Below are 24,940 nucleotides of genomic sequence, written 5' to 3'. Positions count from 1 at the left end.
AAAGCACAGAAGCCTCAGGAGTAGCTGTCACAGTCTGTCCAGATGTTCCTAGGGAGGTTAATGACTGATAACACTGAAGTAACAGCTGTTGGCGGGCATCCTGTTGCTCCACACGGCTGACCAGATGCTGCAGCATCTCTTTGGCGGTAGGTTCCGTATCTGGGTCTGTCATGGCCTGATCTTACTGTCACGGGCACTAGGAGTCTTTACCCAGGTATCACCAGGTGGTAAGCTTACCAGAGCAATGTAGATGGTAATAGTGTGCTCTGGTAGCAGGGTGATCACGGAACAGGCAATAGTAGATGATGAGATGCTCAGGAAAGTCTATGACTAGCAGCACTGGTAATATGGAGGTAATAATACACGAGGAACTGTATGGACAAGGGCAAGTGGAGGTAGTCAGTGGTCTGCGATAGCAAGTTGTACCACTGCTATAGTGAGGCGGAATGTCCAACAGAAACGAGGAGGTGATGAGAGTCAGCGGTCTGCGGATAGCAAGTGATACTGCTGTCTGAGTGAAGGAATGGAATCCAAGTGGAGGTATCCGGGAAGTCAGTGGTCTGCGGTAGCAAGTTGTACCACTGCTATGTGAGAGGAATGGAACAGGTGATACCGGAACAGGAATCAGTGGTCTGCCTTCAACAAGTTGTACCACTGAATATATATGTGAGGAGGTGTACGGGGAGAGACTGCAACACAGGATGTACACGGGCACATTAAACACGATCCACAGTAATATGCACAATATATATAAATGACTGAACAGGTCTGCAAATGTAGGAAGTCTATGAAGTAATCCAGCACAAGGTAACACAGTCAATGATGGCAAAAGACTCAGCGGATTGCAGACTCCAGAGGAGAACCAACACAGTCCAGCAAGATATGCAATTCACCAGCACAGTCAATGAGAAGTATGCATACCGTGGTTCAGAAGGCAGTCAGATAGGAATGCAGTGATACCTGGGCGGCAGGAGGCTGACAGGATGAGAAGTCCCTGGATGTAAGAGGCAGGGGTCTAGTAGGTGCAGCGCACAGGTAAGTAGACCAACAGGGACACGAATCCACAGGAATCAGTAAAACATGGAACTGGACTCATGGAGGGCCCAGGAGAATGGAGATGATCTAGCAGAGGAGTAGCAGATGAGATACGAATCCAATGCTGACAGGAGGGTAGAGACCAGCGGGAAACAGGAAGGCGTGGAGAGCGGATCAGCAGTAGATGGACGATAGCGCTGGCAGCGGCAGCAGGACTCTGCGGGCCCACGGGAGAGATGAGATGAGGCTGACGTGCACAGGAGCAGCGGATAGGAATCAGCTCACAGTCACGATGATGAACACAGGCGAGTTGCAAGCTGGAGACGGCAGTGCACGGAGGCAGCGGCTAGGAATCAGCTCACAGACTTGATGATGAACAGGTGAGTGGATAAGGAGAGAAGGCTGTAGTGCACGGAGGCAGCGGATAGGAATCAGCAAACAGTCACTATGGAATATAATAGCGTTGAAGTGGTATAGGAGACTGTAGTGCACGGAGGCAGCGGATAGGAATCAGCTAACAGTCACAATGGAATATAATAGCGTTGAAGTGGTATAGAAGACTGTAGTGCACGGAGGCAGCGGATAGGAATCAGCTCACAGTCACGATGATACAGTTGATGGTAGAAGTGGTATGGGAACCACAGTAGTAGAAGTGGTTTGGAAACCACAGAGGTAGAAGTGGTTTGGAAACCACAGGAATCAGCAGCGCTGAATACACGAGGAAACACAGGAACACCTTCAGAGACTCATGGGGAATGAGACTCCAAGATCAGGCAACGTGGTGTTGACCACAGGTGCTTAATATAGGGAGTGTTGCCTGATCTGCCAATTGAGTTAAAGGGACATACACTGAAGTATAGGAAAGGGCTGCGCATGCGCAGACCCTCAGGATGGAGGACGGCCACGGTTTCTAAATGTCCGGGAAGAGGCACTCACGGTCCGGTGAGTGACAGCAACCCAAGGATGATTCCGATGATTTAGCAAAACATTTTCACATCTGGTCTGGTCTAAAAGAATTGCCCAAAAATCATAGCACATCTGCCGTAAAAACAACTGAGCCTACAGTCAACATCAAAAGATTGGTGGAAGATTATTTTAACGACAGCATAGAAATAGACAAGTCAGACAGTCCCTTTACATACTGGGAGGAAATAAAGGGAATTTGGTACAGAGATTTCTGTAATAGTGGGATCCAGCAGTGATTAATTATTATTGTGAGAATGATGTACACACTGATGAGGGTGACGATGAGGCTGAGGATGATGACAACAACGTTACCTCAGGTGTCTTGAGTCCATTGTTAGCTTGTTTTGTGGGGGCCCAAACAAACCAAACACTTCAGCCACAAAAGTGGCACTCCTTGTCGCTGAAGTGCCAGGCTTGTTAAAGTGTGCATGTCCTTTTTAAGACCCAACAAAAGAGTAGGTAGGAGGGCTCAAGGACAATTCTATCTTGCACCACTTTTCCTTTCAGCTACAGTTGTGTGCCAATGTTAAATACATGTGCTAAATACTGTTGTGTGCCTTGCAAAACTAATAGACACCCATTGATGATCCAGATGACTCAGCACAACATTTTCAAATCTGGTCTGGTCTACTCTAAAAAAATTTACCAAAATTAGTGACACCTCTGCTGTAACTCCACCTGATCCTACTATCAACTATCAACATCCAAAGAATGGTGGAGGATTATTATTAATTTTTTTTGAACGGTATAAAGAAAACAGTTTTATTAACAAAAAACAACATTGCTTAAAGAAGTAATGTAAGCATGGATGCCTAAATAGACGTGTATATGCATAACTCAACCTTACACTTGTTTCATCGGTATTGCACAAAGTGTTTGTAATCTGCAGTTTACGTGAATGATACCTAGAAATATTTTTATTTTATGGGAATTGGGGCCGATTCGAAGCTCAGTGATGACCTTGCTTTTTGCTGTGAATTTCAATGACTCTTTTTAGTGCATTGTCCGGAACAAGATCCGATATACTCATGTCAGAGTGATCACAGCCAGTTTTTTGAAACCTGGCGGATTTACCCTTCTGAAGTTTGTTTATAATCAGTCTTTCAATTGCTTCTTTCTCGCACCTGTGACCACATACTTTGTTTTTCACTGGGTTCACCATCTCCAACTGTGCTCTGAGTGACGGCGATCTCCTCGTCTTCTTCCAAAGCTTAGTCTGCAGGGGCCAGTGAGACACCCATTTGTTTTCTCAGGTCTCTTAGCTGGTCTTTAAGCTGGACATATTTATTGTCCTGTCTCAGGGCCTCCTCTGTATTATTCTTCTGAAGCGCAGTGTATCTCTTGTGTACAAGCTCTCTTAAATCCGGGGTCTCATTCAGTGGGTCACATTTTAACTTAAGTACGGTCTCCTTAACTGCATCTATACATTGGTTTAAATCTCCATTCAATGCAGCGTATTTCAACATGACGGATTCCATGCTGCCCACATGTTCTGTGCCACAGTCTGTCTGAAGCAGATCTAATGCCACTCCCAGTTGTAATATCCATTTCTGTGTCTACATAAGTTTGACAGTTCTTCAGAAATGATAGGGAGGTATCCACAGAGAAGGAGATTAAAGAGCCAGCACGAGCAGACATGGTTTAATAATGTAGAGTTCATTGACAGAACTGTTGGGCTTAAGGCAGCTAAGATAATGGTAGCTTGTTTTGTAGGGGGCCAAACAAATCAAGCACTTCAGCCACAAAAGTGGCACTGCTTGTCGCTGGAGTGCCTGGTTTGTTAAACTGTACATGTCCTTTTCAATATCTTACATAAAGGTGGTGGGAGGGCCCAAGGACAATTCCATCTTGTACCACTTTTCTTTTCTGCCACTGCTGTGTGACAATGTTTCGTAGATGTGCTTTGAACTGCCGTGTGTTTGTGTCGTTGCTCTGTCGCTTAGCATCCAGCCAGCACACTGCAGTCTATGTATGAAAGTGTATGAAAATAATATTGTCACCTGTGAGGTGTTCAAAATTGACTGGAAATGACTGGAAATTAGTGTTACTGGGGTTAATAATAATGTGGGAACAAAAAAAAGAGCAAAATTATGTGATTTTAGCATATTTTAGCTATTTTTCTTAAAAATACAGATCCAAAACCAAAACCAAAACACAAATTTAATCCAGATCCAAAACCAATATCAAAACATGGGGGTCAGTGAACATCTCTAATTTTCAGACATAATGCTTAGCATATAGACAGGCTCACTGTGACAAATTTGTTCAATTTAGGCCTGTTTTTGTTCTTTTTGGTTTATATAATATTACTGCTGTTATTAATCACATTGTTCCAAAGCGTGCAGCACTTAGTGACAAGTGTACTTCTATTTAAAATATGCAAATCTAAATTTAAAAATAAAAAAGATTACAGTATCTATGAACAGATTTGTTTGTATAGTAGAAAATATTGACTTTATATTCAAATTTGAATTGATATGATTCCAACAGACCAAGAATTTGTGGTAAAATGTAAAATACTTACAAGCGCTCTGTAATGACCTTTTTAGAATTACCATATTGGGCGTAAAAAGGTCACATTGAGGGCATTCACCTTAGGTAAAGTTATCATTGCTGTCTCACAGAGCGGGGTCATGGTTTGTATGTTCTCGTGTGTTTGCATGGCCTTCCTCCGGGTGCTCTCGTTTACTCCCAAAAACATACTGGAAATTTTAGTTGATGTTAGCAAAATTGTCCCTTGAAAGCTGACCCCTGAAAGCTCCAATAGGGCAGGGTCTGATGAGAAGGATTAAATATTCCCTGTAAAGTGATATGTAATATAGTGGCACTATATATCTTATACATATATATATATATATATATATATATATATATATATATATATATATATATATATATATATAAAAGAAGAAGATTTTATGTTTGTTAGCTGGCGAATATCTTCCACAGCTCTCAAGGTAAAGCTGCCAATTCTTATGTAGTTATTTAGCATCTAAAAGGTAAGCTATTAGACCACATAACAACAAGGCAATAATGCAACAAAGGGCAGAGCAACAAACATTAAAAAAACATAAATTTTGGTTGTAAACAATTGTTTAACTGCTTAAGGAAACCTCGCACACAACACGACATAACGACAACGCGACAAAGCAACAAATCTTATTTTCTAAATACCATTTGGCTAATATATAAAAACTGCTACACAGTAGAAATTGGACCAACGTAACGCCGGGTTGGATTACATATAAAATTCATTGGTCTGTTTGTCTGTCCGGTTCTGCATTTCGGACACCCTAAAACGATTGGGATGAAACCAACAAGAGGTGGTTCGGTTGGATCCTGCTCAGATTTTAGGAGGGCTAGCGTCCCGGTCGGACCTCCCGTTGCTGTATGGTGTGCAGAACTTTGACTCAGGGAGCCTGTTCTGAGCCTTCCATGGGATGAATTTGGATGAAAGTTTTACAGAGGGGTGGCAATTGGTCTGGGATGCCTAATGGAGTGGTTAAGGTCCCGGTTGGACTCCTGTTGGTGTACGCTGGGCAGAACTTTGACACAGGGAGCCTGTTCTGAGTCTTCAACTAGATGGATTTGGATGACATCTTAGCTGCTAATTATTTTTAAAATGCTCACAGTTACTTAATAAATTCTTAATAAATTGAAGATTTAAAGTGAAGATTTAAACCCAGGCAACACCGGGTACTTGAGCTAATATATATATATATATATATATATATATATATATATATATATTATTTTTATTTTACATTGTATCCATATCAGTGTTCTTAGCCTACTTCAGTTGGAGCACAAATTATGTCTGTCAATCAGCTTCACAAACCAATATTTAGTTCTTAATTATTGCTATTTCTTCTCGTTACTTTACAAATCTCTTCAAAATAACTATATTATAGCTAAATGTGTAATGAATAGAAAATTGTGGACTCTATTGTGCTAAATTTAGGTGAAAATACTCGTTTTGAATCTTTTATTTCACATAATTAATCTGATTCAGTAAACAAGGTTTGGAAAGTGTTCTGAAATACAGAAGGTAATGGCAGAACACTAAGTAAACTCCACTTTTATTTTGCTTTATAAAAGGTTTGTAGCCTCACGTAAGCAGGGAAACAATGAATGATTTTCAAGTTCTTTAGATTCTCCAATACCCCATGCATCAAGGGGTCAATATGCATCAAGGGGTCAATAATTAGATGACAGAGAAGACAGAAGACAGAACCAACAGTGGAAAAGAATACCAATAAATCCATATAAAGGGACTTAGGAGAGGTGATAAATATATCTGAACAACAGTATTGATGGTCACTGTGGAACAAGGAGAAGGGGTCAAAAAGAGTCAACACTCATTCAGCTGCAGAAAATGGCTTAAAATGCAATAATAACTCAGTTCATATGGTCTAGAATCAACATTGGGTCCGTTTTCAATGGGAGTATTTCTTTGACATTGTCACTGGCCCTAAAATGATGTGAATCGATAACCTTTGATCCTCACATAACTCCCTTTATTACCATAGCCCTGGAGTAATGGCAAAACTGGTTCTTTGTTGGTTTTTCTTTCATTTTTTTTCTCTATAATGGGGTGAGAGAAAGAAATATACAATTTTTTTTATTGCAGTGAACCAACAAAGAAGCAAGGAGTTTGATCAGTCTGGTTCTTTCAGAGTATTAGATAGATAGATATAGATAGATAGATAGATAGATAGATAGATAGATAGATAGATAGATAGATATCCCATTAAGGAATGGATCACTATAGATCCTTATATTATATTTAAAAAAAAACTCCTCTTTATAAAACATATAAATCAAATGTGAGTTTTCCAATGTGAAATGTGGCACGATTATAAATAACTTATGGCCAATATAATGGATACAGTTCCTAATGGCTTGCCACTTAAAATTTTATATAGATACCAAAGGGGATACATGAAGCATATGGCAAATTGTCCCGTTAAACCTTGGGGTTGCACTTTTAACCAATTTGATGCTCTTTCTTGAGCTTTTATGACCCCTTAGCGTTCTCTGCGTTCCACCAGGTGACACGCATATTATATTTCTACATCCGAGTGAGCTAAAACGCACTGCTCGAACTGTTTCTTAGGCTGGAATTGCATGTCCACACTTCCGGTTTCTGCGTTCCATGATGCTCCAATTTGCATATCGTGACCCACAGCTGATACACATTTGGTGCCAATAAAGAGCCAGGTAAGTATACGTTTTATGCATGCCTTTTCTTCAATGTTATACTTACTGTATGTGTTGACAAAGGTCCATTAGACTGACTGAAACATTGACATTTGATTAATCTGTTTGATACAAATAAAGGACTGACTTGGTATGGTCCTCTCTTTCTATTATATATTTTGACAAAAGGAGTGGTTTTCCAGAGGCCTCTAAGAAAAAAGTTAGGTATTCAGATGACATTCTGCAGGGCAAGGCTGCAGACAGGGTTACACATTTGTACAGCAGTGCACCTAGCTTAAAGATATACTGGTGGAGGACATATGTGCAACAAAGTAAAAGTATAAAGTGTGATTTAACTTACATATTTTGAGGTGGTTTGGATGCATTTTTCTTTCACAGCTAACAGCACCTGAAAGGGTGTGACTACAGTGAGACTCATCACCTGAAGAGCAACTGAAGAGACCTCTTCTATTAAGACCAGGTGGGAGTGTCACCAGTCCATCAGGCTAAGGGGGGGGGGGGGGGGTAGTGTAAACTATTTAAACATGCATTATTGTATTGTAAGGTGCAACTGATGCCGAGCTAGTTGGCCTGTGGCTAGGCAGGAGGCTATGTCTAGCCAGGGAAGGATTGCCTGGTATCATCATGACAAATGTGTGCTGTGTATTTTTGGTGACATATACAATAAAAGCACTGCTATTCAAGAGCGATGGCGCTGTGTCTGTCACCTGCGGGGTGATATAGATAGATATATATATATATATATATATATATATATATATATTCCTAAAACATCAAAAAAGAAGGGGCGCTTCCATGGTGTGTTATCCAAGTTAAAAGTTTTATTCCAAACAATAAAATTGCACGTACCAAATGGTAAAAATATTCAGGCATAGATAATACAACAGCTCAATTCTGATATCCACATACGAACGGCTCTATCTGAAGCAGCTCGAAATCAGAGAGTCCTCACGATCACCTCTACGCGTTTCATCACTCAGGACTTCATCAGGAGGCGTGGATTATTACATCACAGCTCACCTATTTCATAAAACACGTTGCTTCCTTAGTCACAGTTCTGCTGGTTACAGCGACGGGTCTCTGGTGTCTGCAGTTGCCACACTGTCAGCTGACTGTTTGTCTGTCTGTGTCTGTGTGAGTGTGTGTCTATATTAGGGAATTTAGACTGTAAGCTCCAATGGTACAAGGACTGATGTGAGTGAGTACTCTGTACAGCGCTGCGGAATTAGTGGCGCTATATAAATAAATGATGATGATGATGATAGATATATATATATATATATATATATATATCTGTATCCTTTATCTCATTGATGACTATGGACCATTATACAGTACATGGAGATTATTTTCAATTTGGCAAGCACTTGCTATTAATATGAGGCGGGCAGGCCTATTTCCTGTTCATGTTTGTACCTAAGATGCTCTCAAGTATAATGGCATAATAGTTGTAATAATAGGCTTAATGGCTATAAAGTTTAATCAAGCCTGCTCATTGACCTGACATTTGTAATAACTCAAAACGAACATATTGGGCCTAATTCATGGTTTGTCCAGGAGAAAACGTACTCATTTTTTTCGCCTTACTTTCCTTATTGAATCAGGCTCAATGTGCACATTCATCGGGTATATGCACGTCCATATTCAACTACAAGTGGACCTGAAGAAACGTCTGCTGTTGAAAATGGGTCTAGGACCGTCTAGGAATGCTTTGTCAAGCATTACATTGCAGGATACGTATAATACATATGTGGAATATAAAGTCCCATGAGAATGCACAGAAAAACAAAGTATTCAATTACTCTGATCTGTCAATAATACAGTCATTAATGAAAAAACATAAAAAAGTGGGAGGGGTTTTACCCCCGTCCCCGCCATGACATACATTAATCAGGATGTTATTAATGTCTCCTTCATATAAAATGCATTTTTACAGTTGCTCCTGATCGCAAACACATGTTATAGCATGCATACCTGAGTGTCATCACTATGACATTGTACTTACATCAGTCCTGTTGCTGTGACATGACTGAAAATCACATACCTTAGAGATTAGAAATTGAATTGGATGCTGTTGAGTGTGCTCGGGCACTCCCTAACTGTACATTATTATTATTATTATTATTATTACCATTTATTTATACAGCGCCACTAATTCCGCAGCGTTGTACAGAGAACTCACTCACATCAGTCCCTGCCCCATTGGTGTTTACAGTCTAAATTTCCTAACACACACACACACACACAGACACAGAGACTAGGGTCAATTTTGTTAGCAGCCAATTAACCTACTAGTATGTTTTTGGAGTGTGGGAGGAAACCGGAGCACCCGAAGGAAACCCGCGCAAACCAGAGCCGGATTTAGACCTCATAGGGCCCTAGGCAAGATATTGGTTCCAGAGCAGCCTCCATCACACATGCCCCCCCCTGTGCCAGAGCAGCTTACATCACACATGCCCCCCCTGTGCCAGAGCAGGTTCCATCACACATGCCCCCCCTGTGCCAGAGCAGCTTCCATCACACATGCCCCCCCGTTCCAGAGCAGCTTCACACACACACGCCGCCCCTGTGTCCTGCAGCTTCACACACACATGCCCCCCCTTGCCCTGCAGCTTCCCACACACATTTGTAAGGTCTGTAGAAGAGCGGTGGCTCACAGGGTGACTAGCTCCTAGTACCTAAGAAAAACCTACAACGATTCGTGTGGATGACTGTATCCTGCCTTGGTTCTGAATCGGGGAGCTCTCCGTACACCCACTGGTATCGCCTACGAAGAGAAATGGACAATTAACCCGAGCCTATCAGGAAAGAGCTGTCCGAGAACACGGCAAAGAACGAGGACACTCTCAGTCCAAGCTCACTCGCCGCCTTCTCGCTTTGCTCTTGCCAAGGCACGGGGGACTACAGGCACTTGAGACCAGGACTGGTCCCGCCTCAAGTACCTGGACCCTAAGGACCGGCTACTTTAAGCCCGGCTGAGGCTCAGTGGAACAGCACACTAACCCGCGGGCCGACTGCCGCACGGAACTGAACCGCCCGACTGCCTGTACTCGGGTATCTCACACGTGTCCTTACGTCCGGAACCACAGGTCCACCTGCACGGAACAGGCCTGTGGGGCCCTCAATCAGAACCACGAGCCGCCCCTGGAACTGCCTCAAGGTGTGCTGCACTGCCACCAACTCACTCAGCCACCCCCTCTGGGAACCAGCATGACCCCGGGGACCTAAGGGACAGGAAAACTACGTGTGGTCTCCCCTGACTATGTGTATACTGGTAATCTACACTTGTCCCCACAGCACGGGTTAGCACAGAAAAACACAGGAGCAAGAGCCTACCTTTAATGGGGGCCTGACGTCTTGCCCCTGAACACAGTTATGTAGCACACCCCAAAATACAGTAATACAAACAATACTCGCCGCACAGACAAAATAAATGCAGTGTACAGTACTTTGCACGCTACTCACCAGAGCACACCGCTGTTAGCCAACCAGCCAGTTGCAACAGCACCACAGGAGCCTCCGCTCTACTGTACCTCCTAACTCCGTGTGCTCACCTCACACAGGACCGTGCCTACACTCACGAGGCTCTCACGCCTCTATCACACCACCACCAGGGCCATCTGCCCTTCACACCATGGGCCTCTGCCCAGCTACACACAGAGCCTCGTGCTCTGTTTAATGGGCCTCAGTCCCCTCTCTAACTCAGGGCTCTGAGCCCACTAACTGAGGGCCTTGTGCCCGTAAAAGACTATGGGCAATCAGCCTACTGGCCCACTACTTATTCGGGGCCTAGTGCCCAAGTCCCTGGGCCTTGTGCCCCTAATTTAATCCGTCCCACGGGCCTTGTGCCCGACCGTGGCCACGGGCCTATTGCCCGACTCTAGTAGGTGTGCTGCGGGCGGGGGCCCAGGAGAGAGGTTGCCTGACACAGGCCTCACCTGGTGCTGTCTTCGGGGAGCTTCTCCTGGACTCCTTCCCCATCTGCCGCTGCTTCCACACTCTGCCGCCGGCTTCTGGTCTTGATCACGCCGGTCTTCAGGCAGCAGAGGCGCTCTTAGCCCTAACAAGGGCTCTCTGCCGCCACTGCTGGTCTCCGCTGGCTTCTTCTCTTCTGATCTTGATCCCGCAGCTCTCCGCGACACGTCCTGCTCCCTCTCACTCCGCCGGCGAACTGAAGATGGCGACGCGCGCGCCGACTTATATAGTCGGTGGCGCGCTAACGCCGTCACGTAGCGTCGACGCAACACTACGTGATGACGTGGCGGGTCCGGATTGGCCCGCCGCCGTTGTAGACTTTCAAATGGCCGGGAGGTGAGCCCTGATTGGCTCACCTTCCCGGCCGAACCGAGGGGACCGCCGCCGCCCGAGGAACGACGACGGCCCCGGACAGGTAAGCCCTCCACACATGCCCCCCCGTACCCTGCAGCTTCACACACACATGCCCACCCCCCTGTACCCTGCAGAGACACACACAAATGCCCCCCCCCTGTGCCCTGCAGACACACACACATGCCCCCCCCTGTGCCCTGCAGAGGCACACACACACACACACCTTCTTGTTCTTACCTTTTTTTTACAGGAACAGAAATGATGGAAGTTCCTGCACAACTGCCATAGACTTCCAGCAGCCCGCTGCGATCACATGGTACACTGTGATGTCATATTGCCGTGCCAAGGTACCTAGGCTGAAGGGGATTTAGCCACTACAGCCTCTAACCCTAGCTCTAACACCAGCCCCTCCCCCATCCCCCCCCCCAGCGGCTCGTGGGGGGGTTATTTTATTTTTTTTTCCTCCCTTGTCCCCCCCATCTGGGCCCCCAGAGAGCCGCTAGGCCCTAGGCAGGTGCCTCGGTTGCCTAGCGGTAAATCCGGCCCTGGCGCAAACACGGGGAGAACATACAAACTACATTGACTATGTGCATACGCCCATTCCTCTCCCTGTACTGCCCTTGAAATCATAGCCTGTCTTAATTGTCCTTTTGTGTTCAAAGATTAGTTGCATACACTTTTATTCTCTGGAGTAATGTTCGTTTCTGGGCATGCGCAGATCAATTTATTGCAAAATACTGCAAGTATCAGCATTTACGTTTCCGCAGTGTTTTGCTTTCAAATACAGGGCCGTCTCTTCCATAGGGCACGATGGGCAGGTGCCTGGGGGCCCTGCAGCCCAAGGAGCCCGTCAGAGGCAGCTAAAAAAAAAAAGTTCCTGAAAAAAAAAAAGAAGAAAATACTTACCTTGCGGTCAGCTGGCGATTCGGCTCCCTCCCTGTTCTACTCCTCCGTGCTGCGCTCGCAGTACATGTCAGGGCGTGACATCATCACGCCCGCCCGACATCCATTGCGGAGCGCAGCACGAAGGAAGACACCAGGGAGGGAGCCGGATCGCCAGCTGACCGCAAGCTAAATATTTTCTTCTTCTTTTTTTCAGGAACTTTTTTCTCTCGCTGCCTCTGACGGGCCCCCTGGGCTGCAGGACCCATATATATAATCATTTTTTATTTTTTTTATATATATAGGGGCCCCGGTGCACTGCTTTGCCCGGGGGCCCCAAATGTTGTTGAGAGGGCCCTGTTCAAATGGAGACCATCTTGCTAATGATTAAAGGCCTCATACTGTATCAGTGTAAATTTAAAGCATTGGAATTTAATGAGACATCTGTGGTATTGTATAATACACCTCAGAACAAGAGCCTAAAGGGTTTTAAAAAACACAGTAAAGTGTTTAACATATAAAAAAGCACTTAAACATCCTCATAGGTTTTGATGTAATCACCATTCACCACTGAAAGTAACACCAAGTACATTTTTGCTAAAATGTTCTTTAGAAAGAAATATTTGCCTTACTTGAAACAAATTGAAAGGCACGATCAGATTTTGGCAGACAAAGAAATTGGCATCAGTACCACTAACATTGACATCTAACAGAACATAATTGGTCCAGTGGCTATATTAAATAATTCACAAATAAAATACAGTATATTACTGTTATTTTTTTGAGCAAAAGCAAGAAAATCATAGCAATATTTTATCCTGTGGAGTTTTATTTCTTAACTTACAGAGCGCTGTGGTGTTGAAATAGTGATGTGCAAAATTTTCAAAACTGTTCTGCAGAGAATTTGTCTCATTCTGAATTTGGACTCACAATTTTGCACATTGTTCTGGCAGAATTTGACCTTAATTGTTCCACACAGAATTCCTCCTTACATTTTGTTCTGCTTGGACTGCCTTACGTAGCCCTCACATCACCAGAAGCAGCTAAATTTCACACTATTTTAGTCTACCCCGAGTTCTTTCTTTGGGGTTGCAGATCTTCACAAGGTCTATCACAGGTTGATTTAAAAACCTTTGCTCGATTTACAATAAGTAACTAGGGATGACTCACACAAACATACACACACACACACACACACACACACCAGGTAAAAAGGCAAAAAGCCCATTGGCACGCTTATTAAAATGTATTTATCTAGTGTACAGATATTGGGCCTGATTCATTAAGGAAAGTAAGGCAAAAAAATGAGTACGTTATCTCATGGACAAAACCATGTTACATTGCAAGGGGTGCAAATATTTTTTTTATTTTGTACATAAGTTAAATACTGTCTGTTTTTTCAACTAGCACACAAATATTTGATTTATAGCTTTATTTTGACACTGACATTTGAAGTTGATGTAGGGCATGCTCTATCCCAACTATAAATCTGTCCCCACATTTTAAATTTACCTCCTGCTTCCAATGCAACATAGTTTTGCCAAGGTGAAAAGTTACTCAATTTTTTTTGCTTTCCTTTCCTTAATGAATCAGACCCATTGTTTTGTTTTATCAATTGCCTGCAACCACTGCATGCAGTCCCATTAGATTTGATGTAAAATAAATATTTAATTTAATTGGATTATCCCTTTCATTTACTATTACACAGATTTATTGATATATTGATAGAGCGCTGGTTGAGTTTGTTTTTATTTTTGTGAATGTCACCATTTTGTAGAGAGGCCATATCTCTCTTGTTCCAAAAGTCTCATCGATGACCATTATTAGGTGACCTGAAAGTCTATTTATGGAGTCACAATGAAATGGAAAAACACAAGAATTTAGAAGAATTAAATGTTTAGCATGAACCCATTCTCTGAGGTAGAAAATGATGAGGGAGGCACATGAAAGGATGATGAAGACTTACCTTGAGTCCCTTTATAAATAAAGCAATGAAGAAATGGGACTTTTCTCTTGAAAAATAAGAATAGTGAAGTAGTACCAAAAATAATGCTTATTATTATTAAGGAGAAGCTGATGGTGATGTAGGTAGTAGTTCCAACAACCGTAATAACTGTTAATAGGAAGAAGATAATGATATAGGGAGCAGCCACATCAACAGGAATAAGCACATGTTTGCATAGAATATGAGTGGAGTTCCAGCCTGGCATTGTTAGGCCATTCAAGGCCAGACTCTAGCTCAGGCTGGCTGCAGAACCGCTAATGAGCTCCTTGCATGGTGCAGTGCAGTATTTAATTGGTTACTCATACTTGCCGTGGACACTGACCAGTTTAAGAAACCTGAAGGACTGTTGAAATGCAAATCTCAAGCCTTTATGGGTCCCCAGTAGCTCTCCTCAATAGACTATATGGCAGAAATAGTAGCAAAAGCAGGTCCCTAGAACAACTGGAACAAATGGGGACACTCTGCAAATAACTGTATCGGTTCCAGATTCCCAACTGTAAGGGTTCCAGACTATCTGGACTGAACCTGGACACCCTCTTGGCTTCTGGCAGCTCGCAATCCACCTCTGACAGCTTAATCTCTGGCAATGCAGACTTCCAAATTGAAATGGCAGTTCCCTCTGTGATTCTGACCACCTTATCTGGTAACCCCGGCAGCTATACCGGTTAGATTGTTATATTGGCAGCTCTCATGGCAAGACTGTCAGTTCTCTCTGCTACACTTTCAGCCTTCTCTGTTAGCCTCTCAGTTCTTTTGAAATGGTTTTCAGCCCTCCTCATCGCTTTCAGTCTCCCAGTAATGACACCCTTTTCCATAGTACTCACTTTCCCAGCATCTCTTATACTCCATGTCAGATTCTGTGGACTTAGCTGCAGTGCATCTCTCCCTCCATTGGCTACACTTAGTAGGGCTCCAGGCTTGGCAATGTCTACTCTCCCACTCTCACTCAATGTGTAGAGCAAATCTTCCTGAACTGGCAAAATCTGATGTCACTTCCCGAGTCTCCACTCCTCCTGCATGATGGGAAGTGTAGTTTTCAGTGCCTGAGGAAGCATTGGGCTGCACCTCAGAACAGAATTAATAGACACCATCTTCCCAACTTTAAACACTATGAATTCCAAAATTTGAATGTAGTGCTTACAAATACATTGCCGTGAACTTACCAGTATAAAAGATGCACTTTTAATATCCATATTGTAATGATTTCAATGTACGCTAATTAAGATCATTTGCAAAAACTCTAGGAGACTCAAAAGAAAAAAGATTGTTTCTGTATATGTCTATACTGAACATGCACAACAGCACAACACTAATGAGAGGCTGTCTCATTATCTCATGTGAATTAAAATGGCACAGATACTATGCCAGATAATTACAATAAAAGCAACGATCACAGTCTCTTCATTACACAATGTTTACACATGCAGACACAATGTCAGATATCCCATTACATTTTCACTGATGTAACTTACTCCTTTGACATCTGGAAAATTTAAAGCCAAATACATATTGCAAAAGATATATTGGTATCAATACAATTATTTCATGACATTAAAATTATTGACCCCGTGTGAAAGTTAAGATAAGTCTGTAGTGGCGTAATGACTGTTGTAAATTATCCATATGAATTCGCTAATTTAATGCAGAAGGCCACGTCAGTTCGTAGCATAGATGATGTAATATGTTTTTGCCAGTTTTGTAAACTATGATTAAATGTAATTGGATGCTTTCACTCGATGGAACAGTTAAATGTCTTAATTAACTCTCACAGTGTAATGAATTAATGTTTAATAAATATTGTAATAGTAAGGTCAGGTTACAGAGGTCTTGTGATGGGGTGACTATATAGATTTACATTGGTTTGAAGTTAAAAGTTGTGACTAGGGGATACGGAATGCCTGCATCTTGGAATGCTTTTGATTGGTTTCCCTGGTAACTTCTATTGCACAATCGGAGGTTCATACATAGCAAAAGTGAAGTAGCATTTCATCTCCGATAATTACTTCATTGCTTGACATCTGATCACGGTGTATCATGCATAGAGCCAACACCACTTTTCTGGGAATAGATTGGAGAGCATAATATCCCTTAATATCTTGAGAATCCCTATTTAGTTAGTAAAGGGTTATAACAATCAAAGCACAGTCTCCAGTCCTAAGAGTTTTTGTCCCATAACAACAACCTCTTTAAAAGTTGTGTATTCTATAGCATTGAATTATTGACACAGATTACCCTTTGTACTGTATTGTACAGGGTAAGTGCAAATGTTATCACTCTAATGGAGCACTTTTATTGTAGATGGAGCAATCCAAAACATGATGTATAAGGTTAATATGCCAAATCAACTAGTTCCGCCAAGCCATATACAAGCATATATAAGGCAGCGTGGCTTGAAGTAGGTGGCCGATCTAAATCAAAGAAAGTTACTAAACCTATATATCACTTTTCTATTGTACATTTGTGGTTCCCCCAAGTTCTTTTGTTGGACTTTCTGTCTTTGCCTTCCAAGAGGTAACACCGCTGACTCAGAGAGAGGCAAGACCTCAACCAAAACAAGAACCCAAACAAGCTTGAGACTTTTAAAAGGGATAATGCTTTTATTTGTCTCGATAGGGATAATGATGAGATAGGGAAGGTCACAAAGGATAGGTAAATTGCAGAAGCTGTACTTACTAAGTTCAATAGATATTTACTACACCCTCCCCAGAGTGCTGCCTGTCGGCTGTAAACCCTAACTCCTAACCCTAATATCCCAAACACCCCTAACCCCTGAAAACAGTACTTACTTTACATAAATGACAGGCGGCTCCGTCCATGGCCGCTTTAAGCCAAGTCCCGTTTGCTCATGAAGTCATTTTCTCCAGTCGACAAGACAGGGAGTCGTGATGTGAAGTCATCTGCATTCCGGTAAGTAGCTTTTTTCATAGGTCGGTGTAGTCTTCATTCGGAATCCTCATGTCGTTCTGTTCTGTGTCCGGGTAGTCAGTACTGTTAATAGGTACTACACCCTCCCCAGAGTGCTTCCTGTCCGGTGTAAAACACTAGGCTGCCCATTAGAAACCTCCCTTCCTCTCCAAACACTGCAGCATGCACCAGTAGCAGGTGCTCTACTCATTCTCCGCTGCTCTGCTGTGAACAGCAGCTACCTCCCAACGACACCATCCCATGTGGGACAGCGGACAGACCCATACAATTGGGACAGTCCCACCGAAATTGTGACATTTGGGAGGTATATTTTTTGGTATATCATCTGATTAACTGTCCTTAGATGTCAGTCTTTCCTATGCTTCAACTGGCCAGTACTCAGGTATGTACATTAAGGGCTTAATACATAGATGGTGTAATTTTCACTTAAAAAAGCAGCACATAAGAGTAGTGTATTATCCCATATGCTGAGCCGTACGCATCTTAAGATCCATGCAGGTTTGTACCAGTAGTATATGTGCCTAGTTTAAGCCAAACACATGTCACAGACATTTAAGTCCTGCTTGCACCCATGTTTTTATCCATTTTATGTGCAACAAATTAATTCACCAATAGACATCAAGAAAACTTAAAAACCATCCAATGCAGCAAAAACAGCTCCTCATGTACAAAAAAAAACCCAAAAACATTTTAATTAAACACGCCCACAAAAGCATAATGTATGTCCAAGGGACAGAGAAACCACCAATCACCATCAGCAGTGCAATAGCCAATTACAAGCGGTATCATCATACACTATTTGCATGTGTCCTTGACCTATAAAATAATAATCTTACTTAAATTACCCCATCATTTAATGCCACGAGCTGAGAGAGACTGAAGCATCGGGCACTCCTGGACAAAGGACAATGCACATAAGTTGGGTGTAAGTGTCTCGTCATAGTCTCACATATAATAACATGCCTTAGCGCTGCTTTAGTATATCCTGGCTACAGATGTGAAGTGTTTTATTGGGAGAGTCCAACCACTTTAAGTTTGTTTGATTAGGGACAGATCATCTAATAAATACACGAGACATACATATAAGATTAGATATGGATAAGGAAACAATGGTAGTAGCATAATATTTACAGTTATCAACCAGGGATAATAAGATAAACTAGTACCAGGCATAAGGGGAGATCCAGCCAGAGTTATGTGTAGGGGGGGACAGGGGGCATTTGCCACCAGCCCGGTCACATACTGGGCTACCTTGGACTGGGTCACTGGGCTACTCCCATTTTGTTCCTTTAAAATGTTCCTAATAGGCAGCTGAGCTGATTCTCCAGGCGATGTTCAGTCTGAAATCTCTACTCATTTCCCATAGAGGTGTGCAGAAGAATGAGTGGAGATTTCTTACCGCAACAGGCAGCAATATGTGCATCCGAACATCGCCTTTATATTTGACGGCACCTTACACTGAATTGAATAGGCCCCAAAGAGTATTAGTGAGCAGTATTATTTAACCCATAACCATATCCCGCCTTAAGCTCCAAGCAGGTTACTGACCCCCTCCGCTTCCCAAACTAATTAAATACTAGAAATTCATAGTAGAATTCAGGTTATATTATAACATTTATATTACAAAATCTGCTAATAAAGGGAGAGAGGGTGTAGAAAAACACAGCCAGACAGCAAGCTTCCAGTCATTCAATGTTAAGACACACTCTACCCAACACGCCAAGCCAATAATTTTAGCCTTCCCACATAAAATGACTATCCTGTTGCCATGGTTTCAGCTCTCATGGTTTCTTCTCACTTATACGCAAGGAGAACTCTTTCTTTTAAACAGTAGACACAGAGATGAACAGGAGATAAAGCATATTTATCAACTTTTCCAGAATGTCTGGGAGACTCTCAAATTCCAGGAAGATAGCTGGCAATCCTCCCACATCCTGCTCGTAGTGAGCCTACATGATGCGATTCGTAGTGAATGGCGTCATTATGGCCCCGGCACAAATAACCCCCCATGACCCACCGCCTTCCACCCTCCCACCACGCCCCCCTCCATGACCTCCCGGAGTCCACCAGCAGAAAGGTGGCAAGTATGAGATAAAGTAAGTGAGGCTAGAATAACCTGCTGCCAGCAAGGGTATAAGAATTATAACTGCTTCATGGAATTAACCCAAAAGTGTTTGCAATTTTGAATTGGGAGGGGCTAAACAAGCAAATACAAGCACCCAACAACAAAAGCACAGTGTGAGGGTACCGTGAAACTGATGGAGGAAGACCTGTAATGTGAATAGCAGTCTAGATGAATCATATACATCCAGCGCGTGGAAGTTGAGATTGCAGTACTATATCTTCTGGAAACAATACAGCAGGTCTGGCCAACCTGTGGCTTTCCAGGTGCTGTAAAACTACAAGCCTCAGCATGCTTTACTAGTAGATAGCCAGCCAGCCGCTGGCAGGGCCTGCTGGGACTTGTAGTTTCACAACACCTGGAGAGCCACAGGTTGACCAAGCCTGGGCTACAGTGTGCTGGGCCACTCTGGTAGGTCCTGGCTGCAGAAAAGCCCTACTTGAGATGCAACAGGGGACATCTGTCCTATTTATGATCTCTGCTATTTCAGCTTCCTAAAATGGATCTTTGGTACTATTCCTTAGCTGAATAAGCAAATAATTCTTTGCAATATTTCATGTGATTTTTTTACGTACATATATAATTAATGGGATACATAGGAAATTTTGCACATGAAACAAGGCCAAAAAATGAGCAAAATACTTCAAACATGACAGTGATAAATAGATGCCTGAAGGGCCAGGCAAAGAAGAGGAGCAATACACATTCATGCATTGCTATGTTTATTCTATGAATAATTACAGATCAAGTGGCTTTTTCTGCCTCTCCACTGCCATAACACGGTTAGACTGTTCCACTTAACACAATCATAATCACAGGGTGCATGAGAGATAAAACAAGGGAGTAAAGATGGTCAGACATAACAACACTTTCTATTAGCCCTTAACAACTAAAGCAGCACTCCAAAATGTGATTTAAAACAATACAAAAACAGGCTTTTATTTGCCATTGACATGCTTTGATCTTTTCTAATGGTTACAGAATACTGCAATATTATAAGTGTTCCTGTAACAATCAGCAAAGGATCACTAATAAGTAACGGAGGGAGAACAGAATACTAGGGCAGTTCCACTATGCATGCGGAAACGGCTAGCTGGGTCATCTACATGTCCCTACGCTGGCCTGGCAAAGCAGGAAGAAGCCTTACTGCTCCCAGCCAGTATCATCGGGCAGCGGAGTATCAGGATAGTAGATTTTCTATCACAGCGATAAGCCACAAATTAATAAATAGGGCCTGAGACTGAGATGCAGCAAGCGCAGATCCAAGGAGACAAAGCAGAGCTGGGCATAGGGACAGTCCATAATACTACAGCAGCTCCAGTCTTTTTTTAGCATCCCTTATATACTTCAACAGGTTACAGAGAACTCATTACACTGAGCTTATTAGGGAAAGAAAGTCAGATGCAGAGAGAAGACACGCGAGAGAATATGTAGGGAGATGTACCACAAGACCTTCTCCAATAGTCTAGTGCAGTGGTGGGCAACAGGTAGCTGTCACCGAGCCTCCACCTGCGGGCCCCCAGCCATTCTGGTCCTGATCTTACTCTCTGCTTTAGATATCATTTTAATGCAGAGCTTTGGAAGGTTCAAAGAAGACAGAGTTGCCCATCACTGGCAGAGGTACATGATTGTAAGCTTGTGAGCAGGGCCTTCTCTTTGTCTGTTTTACCCAGTTTGTTTATTAGTTTACTGTGTTTGTCCCCAATTGTAAAGCGCTACGGAATATGTTGGCGCTATATAAATAAATGTTGATGATGATGATGAGTGCAGAGGTCCTGGGCCTAATTCCTGACAGAACCTTACAGTTCCTCAATGGTTTTAAATAAAACAAAGAATTTGATTAACCAAATAAAGATCAGTAAAATATGACAGCATCTGACACTACTAAAATACACATAGCCTTCGTTACACCAATGAGATGGCACCTAAATAGAGTTAAGGAACCCTTTAAGGCACCTAAATAGAGTTAAGGAACCCTTTACCCATTAGAACCTACTGGCTTTAGTTTTTTATACACATTAAAATTACATAAATAATGTTTCAGTGAAAAATGTCTGTCAGCATATTTCTTTTTTATTATCAGTAAAATATATTTTAAAGAGTTTTTGTCCATGGGACCAGCTCTGTTATCAAGTGTTTCAACTTCACATTGCATAAAAACCTTGAAAGGACTACAAACACTTTTCAGTCTATTTGGGTTTGGCTGAATTTTCAGGGATCAAAGGGCCTATGTATTAACATTACATTTACTAAACTGCAGGTTTGAAAAAGTGGAGATGTTGCCTATAGCAGCCAATCAGATTCTAGCTATCATTTTGTAGAATGTACTAAATAAATGATAGCTAGAATCTGATTGGTTGCTATAGGCAACATCTCCACTTTTACAAATCCGCAGCTGAGTAAATATACCCCTTAGTGTGGTGATAAAAAAAAGACTTATCACCACAATTTAATGCTATTTTTTCTCAGTGGCAGCTGAGTAATACAAAAAAAATCCAGAGTGATAAGAGTAACTCACTGTACTGGAGTCCTAGCTCTGCTATACTGAGTTCAGTTTGAGCTTTCAGTTCCACTGTTAGAGCAATAAAAACAAAGCTTATATATATAAAAAATATACGTTAAGTATCATCCATAAGTTATATTGTATTTGCCATTTTGTTTTTTTTCCTTAAAATTAAAAAAATGTATTTACTTGGGTTGAGGCGATAGCATAATTCATTTTAAAAATTAGCAGATTAAGAAAAAAATATGTGTTGCATCAATAAATAAGTACCACAGAAATACTTGATTAATTGGCTTTAATTGTAATGGTGCTTGATAAATTGACAGTAACCCCTTACATCTATAGTGCAAGCAAGAAGCCTATTGCCAATGTTGTACTTCTTCATTTTCAGGGAATATAACAGCACTGCAACAAAACAAGCATTAAATAGGATATTATTAATATTGTTATATGCAATTGCCTACAGAAGAACATGCCTGTAAAATACAGTTACTGAAAATAATTTAACACCATAAATAAAGTAAAAGTGGAGAATTTTTTTTTTTTAGCCAACACCCAAATCTTGCCCACGTTGACATTAATGAGCTACAGGTAGGACTTGAATTAGGACTTGGGCTAATTTTGTCAAGGTAAGAGTTCAGGCTAATAGGCCTATATATTAAACATGGAAAATCCCTATCTCAGATGGAGAGATCTCTCCAGTGAATGCTCCCCCATACAATGCATGGGGGAGCCTATTTAATAAAGATCACGGCAGTACAGGTAGGGCCACAATCCTCTTTTTGCTATCAATATCTCAGGATGGCAATAGCAAAAATTAATGAAAGGAAAAACAACTTTATTTTGTAAATCAATCATTTTTCGAAGGGTAAATATTTTAAAATTATATATTTTTAAATGTATTTTTTTATATATTGTTATAAAAAAAATCTAGGTTTTTTTTCCCCACTGAGTCTGAAAGCCCAAGTCTGGCTATCAGTTCCACCGCGCAAATGCGAGCAGGCTCGCCAGGTCACGCAGGCCTATGTCTTCCCCCGAGACTGGCCCGACAAAGCAGTAAGTGAAGCCTTAGCACTCCTAGCCAGTATTGTTGGGCAGCTTAGTATCACTCAGCTGCTTCAACGACATTGTAATAATAAATTGCAGCAAATGCATATTTTCTATTGCTGCAATATACAGAGATCGAAAATCTACGTTATCGCAGATTAATAAATAGGGGCCAAAGATTATTAGGCTGAAGTTTAAGGGATTTTTCATATCCAGATACATTCAGTGTTCCTCTACACGCCAACCTGCAACTTTTTCTAAATCAACTATTTTATCTGTCTGATTTCCTATTGTGCTTTTTATCCTTTTATTTATATTACCATTTTTTTTTATTGCTCTACAATACAACACAGCTCTGCTTATTAATTAGGAATACATGTCTGAAAAGCACAGAAGTGTTTTTTATTTCATTTATATTTTGTTCTAGTCCTCTTAGGGCAGCAGGGGGTCCCATTAAAAGCTTTCTAGAGCTCCTCCAATTCAGACTTCATTGCTAGTAAGTCCAATGGTGGTTATCCTGTCCTGTTGCGCTTAAGACTAGTTAGTGCCTTACACGCCCTTACGCCAAAACTTAAATATTTTTGTTATTTCGTTACAATTTTCTGGATGTGGCAATGTTATTTTTCTAAGTAGACCATGATGTTATATAACCCTTCTTGGCAGGCATTAAGACCTACAAAGCAATCATTTACTGTACCAAAGGGGATAAACGATCTTCCAAAGTATTAAACGGCTGAAATAAAGTCATAATAATCTCTCATCAATAGAGATAAGGTTTCAGAGGACACAAACTCCAAACAACAAGGTTACAGGCTTTAAACTTTTAAAAGAAAAAGTTGGGAAGCACTTTAAACAAAACTCTGCTGGCATTTACCTTTTATCTTAAAAAGAAAAACTTACCATAGTGTTTTCTTCTACATTATTGAACCAGTCTACTTTTGTAGTGTTTGAAAAGAGTACATTCAGAAAACCTTGTCAAATGCTTCCCAAAGTACCCAGGGATACATCTTTGGTTAGGATTTCACATGGCTTATCATGCCTTAAGATGAAAACGCTTTTTTTTTTATATATATTCTTATTGTTTAGTTTTTGCCCAAGAAAGCTTGTTTGATCTAAGCATATTGAGTTGAGCTTCATTTGTTGAATTGTAATGATGAGACCCAATTGGTTTCTCATTCTCTCTTCAGTACTCTGTATCTTATTTATAGAAAACTAATATTAGTGTTCACAGTAACCTAGAAACTGCTAGACTTTCAGAAAGAATCAATTAGCAAGATTGTATTTTTTTCTGTGCAAATAATTAAATCTACAATCAATAGCAGGCTGTGGTTTTATAATGCTGTTTTGCCACAATAGATTTGTAAGTTATAATAAAGATGTTTAGCAGCGAAAATATGATAGCGTAAGAGTTTTTACAGTTCTAACCTAGTATGAATTAATAGTAGTGCATAATGGAGCTGACATAATAAGAGTGTGTTTCTGTGTGCTTTAAAAAAAGACAAAAATGTATGACAGTAATTATTACTGCCTGGTATACAAGGCTTTTCACCTGGCCCTTTAATTCACTTCAAAACAAAAATAATATTAAGCACACCTTTACAGTATGAATGTTAGAACACTTTATTATTGTCAATAAACCACGAGCTTTTGCAAATCTCAAACCAAATCCTCCTCAACCAGACACACAATGCAAAAGAATATATATATATATATATAAGCAAGGTCAAAAGTACAGAAGAATTCTTCTAAAAGTTTCACAGTGCTCTTACCGTAATGTTTTAGAAGTTGGCAGAGCAGAACTCAGGCTGCTGATGAAAAGTCAATGTCTCATGCTTTAAACGTCTGTGTTTGTTCTGCCAACTTCTACTGTCTATTCTATTACATTAGAAAAATGCCAAACGTCTAT

Source organism: Mixophyes fleayi, chromosome 1 (assembly GCF_038048845.1).
Source record: "Mixophyes fleayi isolate aMixFle1 chromosome 1, aMixFle1.hap1, whole genome shotgun sequence".
NCBI classification, from domain to species: domain Eukaryota; kingdom Metazoa; phylum Chordata; class Amphibia; order Anura; family Limnodynastidae; genus Mixophyes; species Mixophyes fleayi.
Note: the sequence above shows the minus strand (reverse complement) of the source record.